This window comes from Macrosteles quadrilineatus, unplaced genomic scaffold (genome assembly GCF_028750875.1).
Source record: "Macrosteles quadrilineatus isolate MER2022 unplaced genomic scaffold, UCM_ALF_1.0 Scaffold_1__1_contigs__length_201487025, whole genome shotgun sequence".
In the NCBI taxonomy this organism is placed as follows: Eukaryota; Metazoa; Arthropoda; class Insecta; order Hemiptera; family Cicadellidae; genus Macrosteles; species Macrosteles quadrilineatus.
In genome coordinates this window covers 35834976-35850269 of record NW_026542594.1, presented here as the reverse complement: position 1 = coordinate 35850269, position 15294 = coordinate 35834976, and the positions used below count along the sequence as shown (strand labels likewise).

At 38.2% G+C, this 15294-nt stretch overlaps 1 protein-coding gene across 3 annotated transcripts in view; it reads left to right on the top strand.

Moving 5' to 3' along the window:
* The window catches only part of LOC128982889 (uncharacterized), a 44755-nt gene that overhangs the window by 28418 nt on the left and 1043 nt on the right, over positions 1-15294 (top strand). The gene's annotated exons all lie outside the window — the stretch shown is intronic.

Genomic DNA, 15294 nt, shown 5'->3' with positions numbered 1-15294 from the left:
TAACATCGTGGAGTGTCATTTATCATTTTAGATATGTTTAACCATAGGCAAATAGAATAAATATAGACTGTCAAAGGAAAGTTCTGGCGCCCACCGCTAGGTTTGCCGTGTAGTTACAGCGCACACCGCTGAAGGCGAGGAGCGCAGGAGCCGTGTGTGACCAGCAGACGCTGCAGCGGTGTGCGCCGTAACTACACAGCAAACCTAGTTGTTGACGCCAGAACTTATGCTAACTGCAGCACAGCTGACGGTCTATATTTATTCTATTTGTCTATGGTTTAACTGAAGTCTTTGTTATACAAATAATTTTTTACAAGCTGCTACACCCGTGCTTTGCAACGGGAAGAAAATGTGACCTAGAGAGCTATTAAAGTGGTGATGATGTGTGTTTTAAAATACAGCAACTCTATAACCTGATTTAAAAGAGTAAACCTACTTACTTTTAAACCCCTACTTCTGATGTTAATAGATCCCTAAGAATATGACAACATACCTTAGTATAGCAATAGCATCAATTATTGCTTCATATTGATGCTTTATAAATGACGTGTTTTACCATTTTCTTCAATTTTATTCAAGCCTCTTCACATGTAGCTTACTATATAAATTTAAAAAATAAACTTTGAGCAATTCTTTACAAAACATATACAACCCATCGATCTCTATTATTACTACAGCTGGATCGCGCGCTGTGTGCTGGGTTTTCGGTCCGACCGCTCGCCGCTCCCCCCACCATGTAAGGTTGTTACTGTCTCTCTCTTACTCATTACGTCTTATGGCGTTTCCGCGTTTGCGCTCACAAAATACCCTATCTCTGTTCTTAGTAGCTCGATTGTCAATTTGTTTACACAGTTGTAATCTGCATTAAATTGCGGAGATTATGGTATATGTTTTATATTAAAATAACTCTTTTAGATTATATTAATTCTTAAATTTACTAAATACAGTTTGCTATTGCCACTTTTTAAATTAATTATAAAACTGTTATAAATGCTAATGATTAACTAACTTAATTTAGCATACACACTCATGTTTTTAAAGTTTAATCTTATGTTTTTTATGCATTTAATGTGTAGGAGAGGACCCATGCTGATCCGCAGCTTTAAAATAAATATATTATCCAAGAAAATCAAATTTATTATTTTTGATTGAGTAATACAGTATCTTGAGCTTAACTGATTCAAACGATCAACAAATCAAATTAAAGCCTGTAAGTTACTGATTATTTTGAGTCCAAAACATATACAAATCATGAACAATACTGGAGCTATTGATTTTTAATCATAGAAATGTAGCGTGTCCCCGTCCCTAAATTAAGTGTAATATTTAGTTGTTTTTTGCTTTTGTATTTAGGTCAAGTTGTAACAGTTTCCTTAGTTTTTTTAGGCTTATCTAATGGCGAATCACGTGATTTCAATGCAAGTGTAAGAACAAATAGAAGCGTTGAAGTTACTATGATCCCGTATTGGAATGGGGATAGCCCAACTCCGCGCGGTGGTCAAATTTAAGACGAGGAAAAGGTTTATGGTTCCCGAAGGGTCCAGTCCAACTCCGCGTGGTGGTCACTTTTAGTGTATAGTGTAATTCTGCGCGGTGGCCACATCTAGTCTCTACGCTACCTTGTTGTGCTTTCGTATGATATATGATGTGTTTAATATAAGATATTCTATACATATACCGTGTGTCCCCAAAGTAATTTTACACTTTTATTTGTTCATAGCTAATTTATTCATGTGACAAGTATAGGTTTGGTTAGGTTAGGTTAGGTTAATGATATGTAAAATCAAATGAAACATAAGTATTCTATTTTGTACTAATTAACATTATTTTATTAGTTACTAGCTGTGTACCCGTTCTACGCACGGGGATCTTATAGTAATCAGTTGAAACCTTCTTATATAAAGAACAGCAGTTGGTTTGCATATTTTCAGATATGCTGGCCAAACTATTTATTATACATAACTTCATTTTATGTAGTTTGTTGTTGTTCCTGATCGGTATGACAATCAATAAAAGGCTAAATTACATGTGTCCGCTGGTCGATCCTAATGTATCCTATTACAGGAGATGCATTTCGGCGAAATTAAATCGCCATCATCAGTCCTAAAGGTCTTGAGCTTCCCCATTAGGTGCGTCTTGGAGTTTTTGAAACACATACACGAACTGTACACTTATACACATGACGAATAAAACATAAATACACAGTAGGCCTACTTTTATTTTTACTATAGACAAGTAGACGCGCGTCAGTCGTGTGCCGAGTCTCGACTGAAAACGCTCATTTAAAAAATTTAAGTTTCCCAGCAATATACAACACTGATTCAAGGTCTATTTCCCGGTTATCAAAACTCAAGAACAATTTTAATTTTATACACAAAGAATCTCATTCATTTCATTTACTGTTACCCTACATATTATTGCACTTGCGATTAATTAAATCCGTTATGTAAGGAAAAACGTTTTTAATCTTAATTGGTTTGGATTTGCTTTCAAAACGTGATCGGAAATGGTTGCGGTATTTGTAAACAACATTCAATGTAAACATATCAGTGACAGCTAGAAGAAATAATCTTGATTTGAACAGCTGTTCGTTATTTCATAGAAGAATATGTGCTAAACATTGGGAGAAAACTTTACAAAAATCGCACAAAATTGGGTATTTAAATGTCCGTTATTTTATTTACAAAGTAGTGACGCCATATTTTAATGGCTAAAGACAATTTCGCCAATCCAGTGAATGCATTAAAATGATTTGGAACTTGATAGGTACTCTCGTTTTTCAGGAGTAGGCCGCGTAAAATGGCTCTTGGGTTGTAACAGACATGAATACAGACAGAAATTTAGATGAGACTTGTTTCGGTTTCTCTAATGTATAAAACGTAAAAATAACCTAAAAGTTTATGATTCTGAGCAATGTACAGACAAAACTCTAATTTTATTTATATAGATTGTGGTTTTGTACAGTTCTAAATTATGTACATTTATAACAATGTCAAACTTCAAATACAAACTCACAGCCGTCAAGGCTGTGAGAGCCAAAATTGACCACCGCGCGGAGTTGGACATGTGCCACGAGGGACCCGAAGTGACCCCCGCGTGGAGTTCGACAGTCGGTTTTGACATATTTCTGACCACCGCGCGGAGTTGGGATCAGCCCATTGGAATAGGGAGGGGGCACACGGGCAATGTCATCTAGGTATTAATCGCACTTCACCCATCGTAGACTACTGTCGACATCATTGCTCTTGCTCATAATAAATATATAATCTCACATTCGCATCTAATAGTTCAAATAAACCTTAAGTATTCAGCATCAAAATTATTATTATTATTTTATCTTCCCAATCTCATTAGGGCCTACTCTCTATTAATTATAGTAGTGGTGGCTGCGATACCTCTTGAAGACCCTTGACTTTTCTCGCGACCGGGACAGAAAAACCTCATGAAAATAGTTTTTATGTAGTTGGTTCTTCACCTTGCATTTGCTTGAAACTCGTCCGATTTGAATAACTAATAGCTTATGTGAAAGCCGGTATTTCACAGAAGGTTCTTAAACCAAAATATAGGATTATAATTATAGATTGTGAAATACATCATAAATTGATGCGAGAATTCAAAAATGAATGAAATTATTTTTTTAGTAAAAAAAGCAAAAAACAAAATAAAACACTAGATACATATATGCCGTTACTTTATGGCAAATCTCTACGTGCATAACTTTAATTTTAGACCTCAATCACTGAAATCGGTCGGGTAAAAAGACAAATGAATTTGGAAAAGAAAATCTAATTTGTTTAATATATAAGATTTTTCATATTAGTAATAAATTATGCTTCATGCAGCTAACTTAACCAACGTCATATATTTGTTAAGTTGGAGTGCCAAATTTACTAAAAAAATATTAAGCCAGGCACATTTCTTGTTTTAATATTGGTACAACGGGTGAAGTGCGATTAATACCTAGATAACATTGCCCGTGTGCCCCCTCCCCTATTCCAATACGGGATCATAGTAACTTCAACGCGTCTCTTTGTTCTTACACTTGCTGATAAGCCCACAATTAATGACAGATGAAGATCTACAGCACACATGCTGCATCCACCTTATTGACACACAACACTCAACATCATGTGAATACAAAACATTGCCACCTGAAGCTAGACCTACTATAATCAGGAGACTACAAAATAGAAACCTATCCTTTAACAACTTTATTACAGCTCAAGACAAGGAGGACAACATTCACATTGTCATATCCTCAACAGGAATAAATGGCAATTGGAAGAGGAAACTGTTTCGGTTCCTTGAATTGGCAAACGATTGTATAGAATTCCCGGTACTTTTCTCTATCAGACTCGAAGAATTCATAGAAACTGCCAGCCTCAGCAAACTACACATCAGAGAAATAATACAAGTACTACTACAATATTCATGTAATGCCTACCTACATCGTTTCCAGATATATACACAAACAAAAGACTAAAAAAAAATTATTGATGATCTCATTGACCACACTACAGACAGGGTTCAAAGGAAAATAGCAAAAATATTCCCAGCAAAAGAAAAAACCTCGTACTACAGTACTTGGAGAACAACTCGGGGAACATACACAGGAATTAACACCTATCAACCTCCATGTCTACCATCCAACAGTGAGGAAAGCTTCGCTCAAGCAGCGATGCTTGAGCAAAGAGAACTTTGGAAGTCAAAAGAATCGATGTTGCTACACCATCTTAACACCATATACAAGGAGTACAATATAAGCAGCCTCAAAAAAGACGACCATAAACTCCAAGACTTCTGTAATAGAACCAAAAACAAATACGCCATCATAAACCTGAACACTGGAAACTTCCTCACCCAACAAGAAACAACACACCCAACACCTTACCAATTCGGTTTCGATGGAGCACGTCTAGTGCAACTACTGAGGAAAGGTAATGGAAATTATGCAACTGCTCCAAACAACATAGCAATTAATCAAAACATCTCAGTATCAGACGAGACAATACTCCTAAACGAACTACATCTCTATAATAGCACAAAACACATTGACATTAAAAACTCATACAACACTAAACTGAACTTAGTCCAAGGTGTGCCAGGATGTGGGAAAACAACTTTCCTACTCAACAACTATGCTACAGGGGACCTCATTCTGTTTCCTACAAGAGATGCGGCAATGGACTTCCGACAGAGATACAAAACCAACCACCCAGACCATAGCCAGGCAAAATGCAATGACACGTTCCGAACCGTGCATTCATTCATAATAAACTCCACCCAACATCTCAAGAGAGGAAACACCTATAACAGGCGAAGCCCTAATGATGCATGCCGGAGAAATACTCTTTGCAGCCATTTTATCAACTGCTAAAGAAGTATTGCTTATTGGCGACATGAACCATCTTACCATATATAAACAGAGCAGAGAACCTAGAAGTTAAATACCACAACATTACAGAAATAGCCACAACAACAAAAATACTAAACACCACTTACAGATGCACAAAGAGCACCACAGCCATCCTTTCAAAATTCTACAGCCAAGGAATGCAAACCACCAAACAGACAGAGAAAGAACTGGCGACACAGCAGTACCAGGGACTAGAAAGCCTGAACCTCACTCTAAAAAAAAATAAATACAAATGCTTGGTCTTCAAACAAGCTGAGAAAAGAGAACTATACAAGCTAGGTTTCAGCGCATCTACGATACATGAATTTCAAGGACGGCAAGCAGAAAACATAGCTGTCATACGAACATCTGCTAAAAGAGAAGAAATTTATGAATCGCAGCACCACTGCATCGTTGCTATCTCAAGGCACACACACTCATTCCTTTACATAACACCCAGCACTAATGATAAACTAGGCCGTTGGATACAACAAGCAAACTTGCTTAGCTCCCAGGAACTTTCCAAATACCACATCAACATGGAGAAAATTACAGAACCACCCCTCCCAAAGCATAAAACCACACTACAAACTAACAAAAACCAAAAGTTGCACACAAAACCCCCTAAACACTCCCACCTCTCAACATCATTTTTTAGAAGAACACCCTCAACCCAGAGAAAAGCACAAAAACCAGCTCAAAGATGTAACACATCCCCTCTGACACTCCGTTCAGTAAAATCCCAAACACCTAATAGCCAACAAGGACTTAAAATTCTACACCAAAACATAAATTGGTTATCTAAAAAAACAGATAGACTAGCACACTTCCTCCAAGATGAAGACCCGGACCTAATCATAATAACACAGCACGGCGTAGCACAACAAAACTTGCAAAACACTTGGGTAGAAAATTACTCACTTGTTGGAGGCTTCTCAAGGAAATCCCATGTCAAAGGAGGAGTGGTCGCTTACGTAAGAAGTGGCTGGGAAAAGCATGTATCACTCATATGCACAAGTAGCGAGGAAACAGAACTGATTTGCGAAACTGTGCTCTTTGAACTGAAGCTAAACCGGAATCCACTGCTGGTCCTCGGAGTATTCAGACCACCAAGTGCAAACCTAGACCAAGCCATCGATATACTCTCTGAGCAACTGGAAACAGTGCTCACTACGGACAAGCAAATATTAATAATGGGGGACATCAATGTAAACAACCTAGTTGATGACAATGAAAAGGAAAAAATTGAAGAACTCCTAACCTCCTTCAATATCTCAAGAATGAGGCTACCTCCCACTTGAATTACAAGTGACTCAGAAACATCAATAGACTGGATATGCTCAAACATTGATAATCAACAAATAGAAACCTCAGTTATAACATCAGGACTATATGACCATACCGCACAAATCGCAAAAATAATCACTAGAAAACCGATCATCAACAACATCAAAGAAAATAAACGAATCTTCAACAAAACAACAATAGATAACTTTAAGACACAACTACAAGAACAAGACTGGGAAACTATAATACAAACTCATGACGTAGATGAAGCCTACAACAATTTCAGCAACATCATCCAGACAACACTTAACCACACCTGCCCTCTTAAAACGTCAAGAGTTAAACAACATAAAAGGAGACAGTGCTGGAATCAAGAATCGGCTAGACTAAAAAATGAATATATAAAGGCCTTAGAAAAGGAGCAAACAACCGGACTTATGGAAGACAAAGCCAGAACAACTATTAAAAAAAGGAGTACGACCAGCATTTGAAAATGCTTCGGAAAGAAAACAACACAGCTCACATAAATCAGGCTGAAAACAAGTCTAAAGCACTGTGGCAAACAATAAACCAAGAAAGGGAAGCGAGATCAAATACTGAAAACCAAATCCATCTTCAAATCAACAATAAAACAATAGACGACCCAATAGAAGTTTCAAACTGTTTTAATGATTTTTTCTCATCAATAGCCGACCGAACACTCCAAAATAACAATAACTCTAGAACCAATGCCTTAACAGACCACTTACCAGCAACACATCACACTCTCCAGTTCAGACGGGTCACACAAGAAGAAGTGCAAAAGGCCATTCAATCTCTAAAGATGAAAAATTCATCCGGAACTGATGAGGTATCAGCTAAACTTCTAAAAAACTGTAAAAATGAAATAGTAATACCCCTGACAGTACTCATAAATAAATCGCTCTCACAAGGAAAATTCCCAGATAAATTAAAAATAGCTAAAGTCTACCCAAAATACAAAAGTGGACCAACGATAGAAAGAAAAAGCTACAGGCCAATCTCCCTAATATCAACGTTTTCAAAAATAATCGAAAAGATAGTACTAGCCCAACTCCTACACCATCTTCAAGAACACAACCTTCTCAATAGTCAACAACATGGATTTATCAAAGGCAGATCGACAGCCACAGCCTTAATACAACTGACGGAGCACATACTAGACCAGCTAGAAGAAGGCAACACTTCAACAAGCCTCTTCCTAGGTTTTAGTAAAGCTTTCGATTGCCTAAACCACGAATTTCTTCTACTCAAGCTGGAAACACTAGGTGTGAGAGGAAGAGCAGCAGAATGGTTTAAAAGCTACATTAGTAACCGGAAACAGCTTGTGGAAATAGCCTACATAAAGAACAACACAAAGTATAAGGCCCAATCCAAAGCTGTAGACGTGTAAAGAGGAGTACCCCAAGGATCAGTACTTGGCCCAGTCCTTTTCCTCCTTCTCACGAATGACCTACCTAGTTGGATTGGGGAAGATGGACACACCACCATGTACGCAGATGACACGGTTCTCACATTTGCGGACAAAACAATGGAAAATCTGGAAGAGAAAACCAACACACAACTCCAGAGAACAAAGCAATACTGTACCTCCAACGACCTAGTTCTAAACGAAAGCAAAACCGTTCAAATGACTTTCACCACCAAACGCAACAACACAGACACTACAATACCGGGACTACAAACACAAAATACCACAAAATACCTAGGCATCATAATTGACTCCAAGCTATTATGGAAACCCCACATAGACCAGCTCTGAAAAAAGCTAAGTTCAAGTCTCTACGTTATACGTAGGATCAAGCAAGCTTGCAGTCCAGAAGTAGCCAAAGTTGCATATTTTGCTCTATTCGAGTCCCACCTCAGATATGGCATTGCGACTTGGGGTGGAACATCAAAAGGCAACCTGGATAGAGTACTCCTAAAGCAAAAAAGAGCAATTAGATGCCTTGCCGACCTAAACTATAGAGACAGTTGCTGAGAAGCCTTCAAGAACCTTAAAATTCTCACATCAATTTCACTCTACATAAGAGAAGTCATTATCCACACCACTAAAACAGCCCACCCAAGACACAGAGACATACACCAGCACAACACACGACATGCCGCCAATTTTTCCCTCCCACAACACCATCTGAGTCTGTACGAGAAGAAACCATCCTACAAAGGTGCTCACTTTAACAACCTACCAGAGCACCTTAAGAGAGAACAACCCAATCTGTTCAAGAAGCACCTGACAACCTGGCTTATGGACCGGCCGTTCTACTCTGAGGATGAATTCTTAAACAATAAGCTACCATGAAAAATACCCCCGTCGTAGCAAACCTGCATACTAAGCGAATTTCCATTTACCTGGCTTGATTTCTTCTAATATATTTCCTATAAATCTTCAGATTTATTTCCTATTTAAATAACATTAATTTTAGTGAGTAGTTAGGTTTGCTGCTACGGGGAAGATGTTGAGGTGAGTTTTTTCAATTGAAATATTGATAGCTTAGTATGAAATAAACAAATTGCCAAATTTGATTAAAATATATCCATAAACAAGCAAACTAAAACAGTTTATTTATTCTCCATAAAAATAACATGGGAATTTTAAATTTACAATTTTTTTAATTTTCTCCGTAGTCAATGAACATTCAAAAACACTTCAATATACTAAATTATTTGTTTTTTTAATCTCTTCAAAATGGTCTAGAGAGAAATTTAGAAATTTAAATTTTTTAGGGTCAAAAATGAGAAAAACCCATTTTTACCCCATAAAACCCCCCATAAACCCCTGATCCCATGGTCCGATCATGCTGGTTCGCGAACTCGTTCGAATAAATGTAGGTTTACACGTTTGTACCAAATTTCATCAAAATCAGATCAATTTCGCTCGAGTTATCGTGCTAACGGACAGATATATAAATATATATATACATATGAATTTGAACGGATGGTGTTTTTGGCCTCTGGGGACCTCAAAACGAAAAAGTAAATCGGTCCCGGGTCTAGGTCTTACCATGAGACCTACGGTAATAGCTTATTCCCTATATGGGAAATTCGCTACAAAGGGAAAAAAATTCTAATTGTACCTAATTGCAAATGACTGTAATAGTTTATGTACATACTGTACATTTTATGTACCTGATATGTTTTGGGCTCAAAATAATCAGTAACGTACAGGCTTTAATTTGATTTATTGATCGTTTGAATCAGTTAAGCTCAAGATAACTCAAGATAGTTTAAGATTATTACTCAATCAACAATCATAAATTTGATTTTCTTGGATAATATATTTATTTTAAAGCTGCGGATCAGCATGGGTCCTCTCCTACACGTTAAATGCATAAAAAACATAAGATTAAACTTTAAAAACATGAGTGTGTATGCTAAATTAAGTTAAATTAATCATTAGCATTTATTACAGTTTTATAATTAATTTAAAAAGTGGCAATAAGAAACCGTATTTAGTAGATTTGAGAATTAATATAATCTAAAAGAGTTATTTTAATATAAAACATATACCATAATCTCCGCAATTTCATGCAGATTACAACTGTGTAAACAAATTGACAATCGAGCCACTATGAACAGAGATATAGCGTATTTTGTGAGCGCAAACGCGGAAACGACATAAGACGTAATGAGTAAGAGAGAGACAGTAACAACATTACTTGGTGGGGGGAGTGGCGGACCGATACGTGTGTATCTCTGAGCAGTACAGCGCGCGATCCAGTTGTAATAATAGAGATCGATGATACAACCTCACTTTAAAACCAAACATAACCCTCCTCAATCTACATAAAGCAAACATCTTATTTGAGTAAATAAACAAACACCAGCTCATTGTACTGACCAGCTGTTTCATTAACTAAATTAAATTAAATCATGTAAACATTGGAAGCATGCCAGTCGTAGCCCTTTGGAAATCAGCCTGTGGGGCAGAGCCCATAGAACATTCGTCCATATCAATACTTTTCGGCAAATCTACACACTCTAAGCTTCATTTTAATGTGCCATATGCCTATATTTTTATTTGGTAAATTACCTTAACCGTTTACATAAAATTTCATTGTATCACTTTAATAATACAGTATAATACATTAGCTTCTGATGCAGGATTGTCAGGTTGAGATTTTTTATGACTTTGTCACCACTTATTTTAGGTCGGCCAGGTGAATGACTGGTTAAAACAGTGACGAATTGCTTTATTATTGGGTGAATTTTGCCCTCAATACATAACTCTAAACCCACGCTGCAGTAACAATCGATTTAAACTCTACGAACCACAGAACTCACAGTGCCTACTGATGCGCCATAAACATCATAACTCTAACAACTGGCGTGGGTCATAACAGCAGCTTGCCACCGTATATCTGTTTTGCGTATGCCAAGGTCAGTATTTCCTCCCTTGCTGCACGGAAAACAAAACTTACATATTTCAACTCCAATTTAACGTCTAAATCAATCGTTTAGTTGTCTTGACTATGACTAGTCCCCAAGCGATGAGTGTTTAAAATCCCGGCATTATTTTTTTATTTTGGATACTCCGTATATAAATAACTTCTTGATCAGCATTGTACTTGTTATTAAATTTACGGAAAGTAAATAAAGATACGTCTTATAACACTTAAAACATATATTTACGCTTATACCGTTACTCACAAGACGGTAAATATACAAAAGATGGTAAGTGGTGATCGATTTTGATTGGACACTCCAATCATCATCAGACCCAATAGGCGAATGACAAGAATCTTGAATGGCGTCCCTACTTATACCCTATTGGCTACCGGAAACACGGGCCAATACATTTTTATAAGTACAACTGGAATCAAAATTTACTTGTTCATTAATCAACTTATTTCTATTTTTACATTTTTCCTTATAAATATACAATTCTTTCCAAGCATTCATCACATATCCCTTCTTACAATTCTTCAAAATACATAGATTATCCTCCATTTTTCCTATCGAGTGTCCATTTTGTAACAGGTGTTGTGCGACATTTGATCTTTCCGGTTTGTTGTTTCTCCATGCAGATATGTGGTTTTTGAAGCGGTTAACGAAGTTCACAGTCCTATGTAGAAGCTATCACAATCGTTACAATTGATTTGATTGATGCCCGATGCGTCGAATCTGTTACAATCTTCTATTTTTGGATGCAGTATTTTACTCATGGTGTTCTGAGTCCTGTAGGCTATCGAAACTCTGTATTTCTTGAATCTGTTTGCAGTCCTTTGTGTTGTAGTCCCCGTGTAGCTATATGTGACATATCTGGTGTTTTCCTCTTTTATCTCTTCTAATGTTGTTCTGCTGTGTAGTGTATTCTGTCTATTGAGTTTTCTTTTCTTCTTTCTTGCGATGTCCTCTATTGTCTTGGTTCGAAATCCATTAACTTGAGCGATCTTCTTAATGGTGTCCAGTTCTTTCTTCCTATTGGCTCTTCTTTCTTAAGTTTCTTTCCTAAGTGGGATCTTATAGGCTCGGTACTGCATGGATCTAAAGGCTGCGGTCTTGTGGATTGTCGGATGGATAGACTTGCTGTTTATTGTAGTGTCCGTTTGCGTAGGTTTTCTGTAGATGTCAAACTCGATCTTGCTGTCTTTTCTCTCTAATGTCAGGTCCAGGAAGTTGATCTTTTAGTTTTCTTCAAACTCGTTGGTAAAGGTGAGGTTCGGATGGTGGCTGTTAAGTGTCTGCATCATCGTTTCGTGCTCTTGTTCCTGGGCTTGTCTGAAAATAACAAGAATGTCGTCTACATATCCAACATACAGTTTTACATTATGACTCTTTCTTAAATTCGTTAAAATTTTTTTTTTCCTGATGCTGTAAAAATATTTCTGACAAAATTGCCAAAAGTGGACTTCCCATAGCCAAACCATCTGATTAACCAAACCGAACCGAACCATCTGATTAACCATCTGATTGTTTGTTAAATCTAAAATAATTTTGTTTCAAAATAGTCACAAGCAATTTTACAATCTGATTGACATATTCATTGTCTAAACTATTCTGTAAAAGCCTACATTTAACAAGACCTACAGTTTCCGATACAGGTATGTTTGTGTACAGATTTGAGATATCAAATGAAACTAGCCTACTATTTGAATCTATATTTATATCCTTTACACGTTCAACAAATTCATAATTATTCTTTACATTGTATATATATTCTAATTCTAAATCATTGCTGAGCTTACTTAATAACAATTTTGAAACATTGTAGGTAGGAGCACATTTAAAGTTAACTAAGGGATGGGTACATTCTTCTTGTGTATTTTCGGGATCCCTTTCATCACGGGCGCATTGGAATTTAGGATGTTCATCTTCTGTCGACATTCTTCGGTAATCACTCTGGTGCATCTCTTCACGACGTCGGACAGGTCTTTTTGGTACTTCTGCGTTGAATCCTTTTTCAGCTCTTTGAAGTTATTTTCTTTGATGAAATCTTCAGTCTTCTTTATATATTTTTCCTTTTCAAGCACTACGATGGCGTTGCTTTTGTCCCCTTTCACGACGATTGAGCTATTCTCTTCCAGTTTCTTCTTTATTTCGTTGCAGGTCTTCAGTTCTTCCTTTCTGCTGGGATCTAGGGGTCCTCGGCTGGTGAAAGCGTTGGCTGTCACTTCCTTCCGAGCGGCATAATGGTCTATGTCTCTCAGTGATTTTACATTTGCTTCAACTTCAGTAGCTAGTAGTTCGTTTTCGTCCATCTTCTTCATTGGGAAATTGTACTTCATTCCGTAGTTCAGTATTTTCGTTTCTTCTTCACTGAATTGAATATCTGTAAGGTTGATGACTCTCTTCTGGAATTTGTGTTCTGTATTGGTCCTATCCAAGTCTTCATTAGGTGTATTTTTCTCTACGAGCTTGTCTAATTTTTTGTTTATCCGTGAATATTTCTGGTCCATGGCGTCTTCAACCTCTTCACTGACGACTTCATGTAGTAGATTCCATGCAATTAGTCCGTATAATCTCAAAAATTGTAACCGTCTTGTGAGTAACAGTATAAGCGTAAATATATGTTTTAAGTGTTATAAGACGTATCTTTATTTACTTTCCGTACTCCGTATATCCAACATAAATCATGCAAAATCTTGCCAACAAAGAATATATGTAGGCTAGATAGCCTCTGTTAGTGTGGCTGTTGTATCTTCTGCCTAATAGGGGTGTCCCATCTTGTAACTCTGGAAGAGAGTAGAGCACGCTCTTCACTAAGTACTCCTTCAGCCGTACCTTAAAAGCCTCTGGGTTCAGATCTTTCACCTACTAAGGCGACATCGGGGTATGTCCAAATCACCAGCTCTATGGGTACCGTGGTCATGTTGGTTCCCTCTTTTCTCAAAGTCTTCTCAGCAAGCACAGTCTCAATTTCAGCAAAAATGCTATATACGTACTGACTGAAAACCGTGAGGATCTTCAAGTCTATTAATAAAGGTCCAAATGGCCAGAATTGGACACAATCCTAACTGCCCCCAAAGATACATGTAAAAAGAAAGAACTACTTGTAATCTATTTTCTTACCGCTTTTCTAGACCTGTGCACCATGTGTTTCCATTGTGTTAGTTCCATGTGTTTGGGCTTCGGCCTGCTTGCTCTGTGCGACCAGCATTCTGTGTGGCATATCCTCGACTTTGGAAGTAGCCTTTCCTGGGGGTGAAATCAGGGCAAGTACCCGTAAGCTCACGGGGACACTCTAGGGGAGCGTAACTTTCCGCAGTGTGAGGGCAACGGCTGGGCGCACTCCATCAGCCAATCCCTGTCTCTGAGACCGGAAGGTATGGTTATCTAGAGTGTGGGGAGTTCTCCCTGGAACTTCAATTGAGCAAAGGGTGTCGCCACCTTTGGTGGATAGGTTCATCCGGGTGGGACCCACTTCTATTCCTGCCTCCTTTTGGGAAACCCTGATGGCCTGGCAGTGATGTTGGGCTGGACGGGCAAACGAAGTAGATCGGGTGCTGGGTTCAAGCCCGCTAGGGGTGTTCAGGGATCTATCGCCTTGGTCACCTCTGGTTTCCCAGCAACTGGGTAAGGCCTTGATCGGGTAGTGGTGTAAATAGGTGGTTGGGGTTCCCCCCATCAGCTTGCTGGTGGTCCCCTTCTTCCTGGCTTTGATGGCGGGCTCTGCCTGTCAGGGATTGGATAGGTCCCGAGTGTTGCTTGCACTAAATGCGTCAGGGCATTCCATTATGGTCCTTCTGGGTTTTGTACCTGGGGGAACCCAGGTGGAGTGACGCTTAAACAAGTAGCCGGTATCCCTGGTTAGGATTGAGGGAAAACCCTCTCTCCGAAGGGTTTGCTTCGGCAGCCGGTGAGCCTGATGACCTTAAGTCATCCTCCCATGATGTACCAAAGGTTGGTGCATTAGCTTCGGCCTACATCATGGGGCCCGGGTATGTTTAATTATAGGTACCTGGTTTGCGGTCAGAGAGCTTCATGCTCTCATGACAAAACAAAATGGAAAAAGACCTGTGCACCAGAGTCCCCGAGAGGGAGTCACTAGAGAACTAATTGAGACCAGACTCTGTTTGGATTGGCCGGAAAGGCAGTTAGTACATTTGCTTAACAAATTTAAAACAAAGTATTTTTATGACTGTAAATGGGTA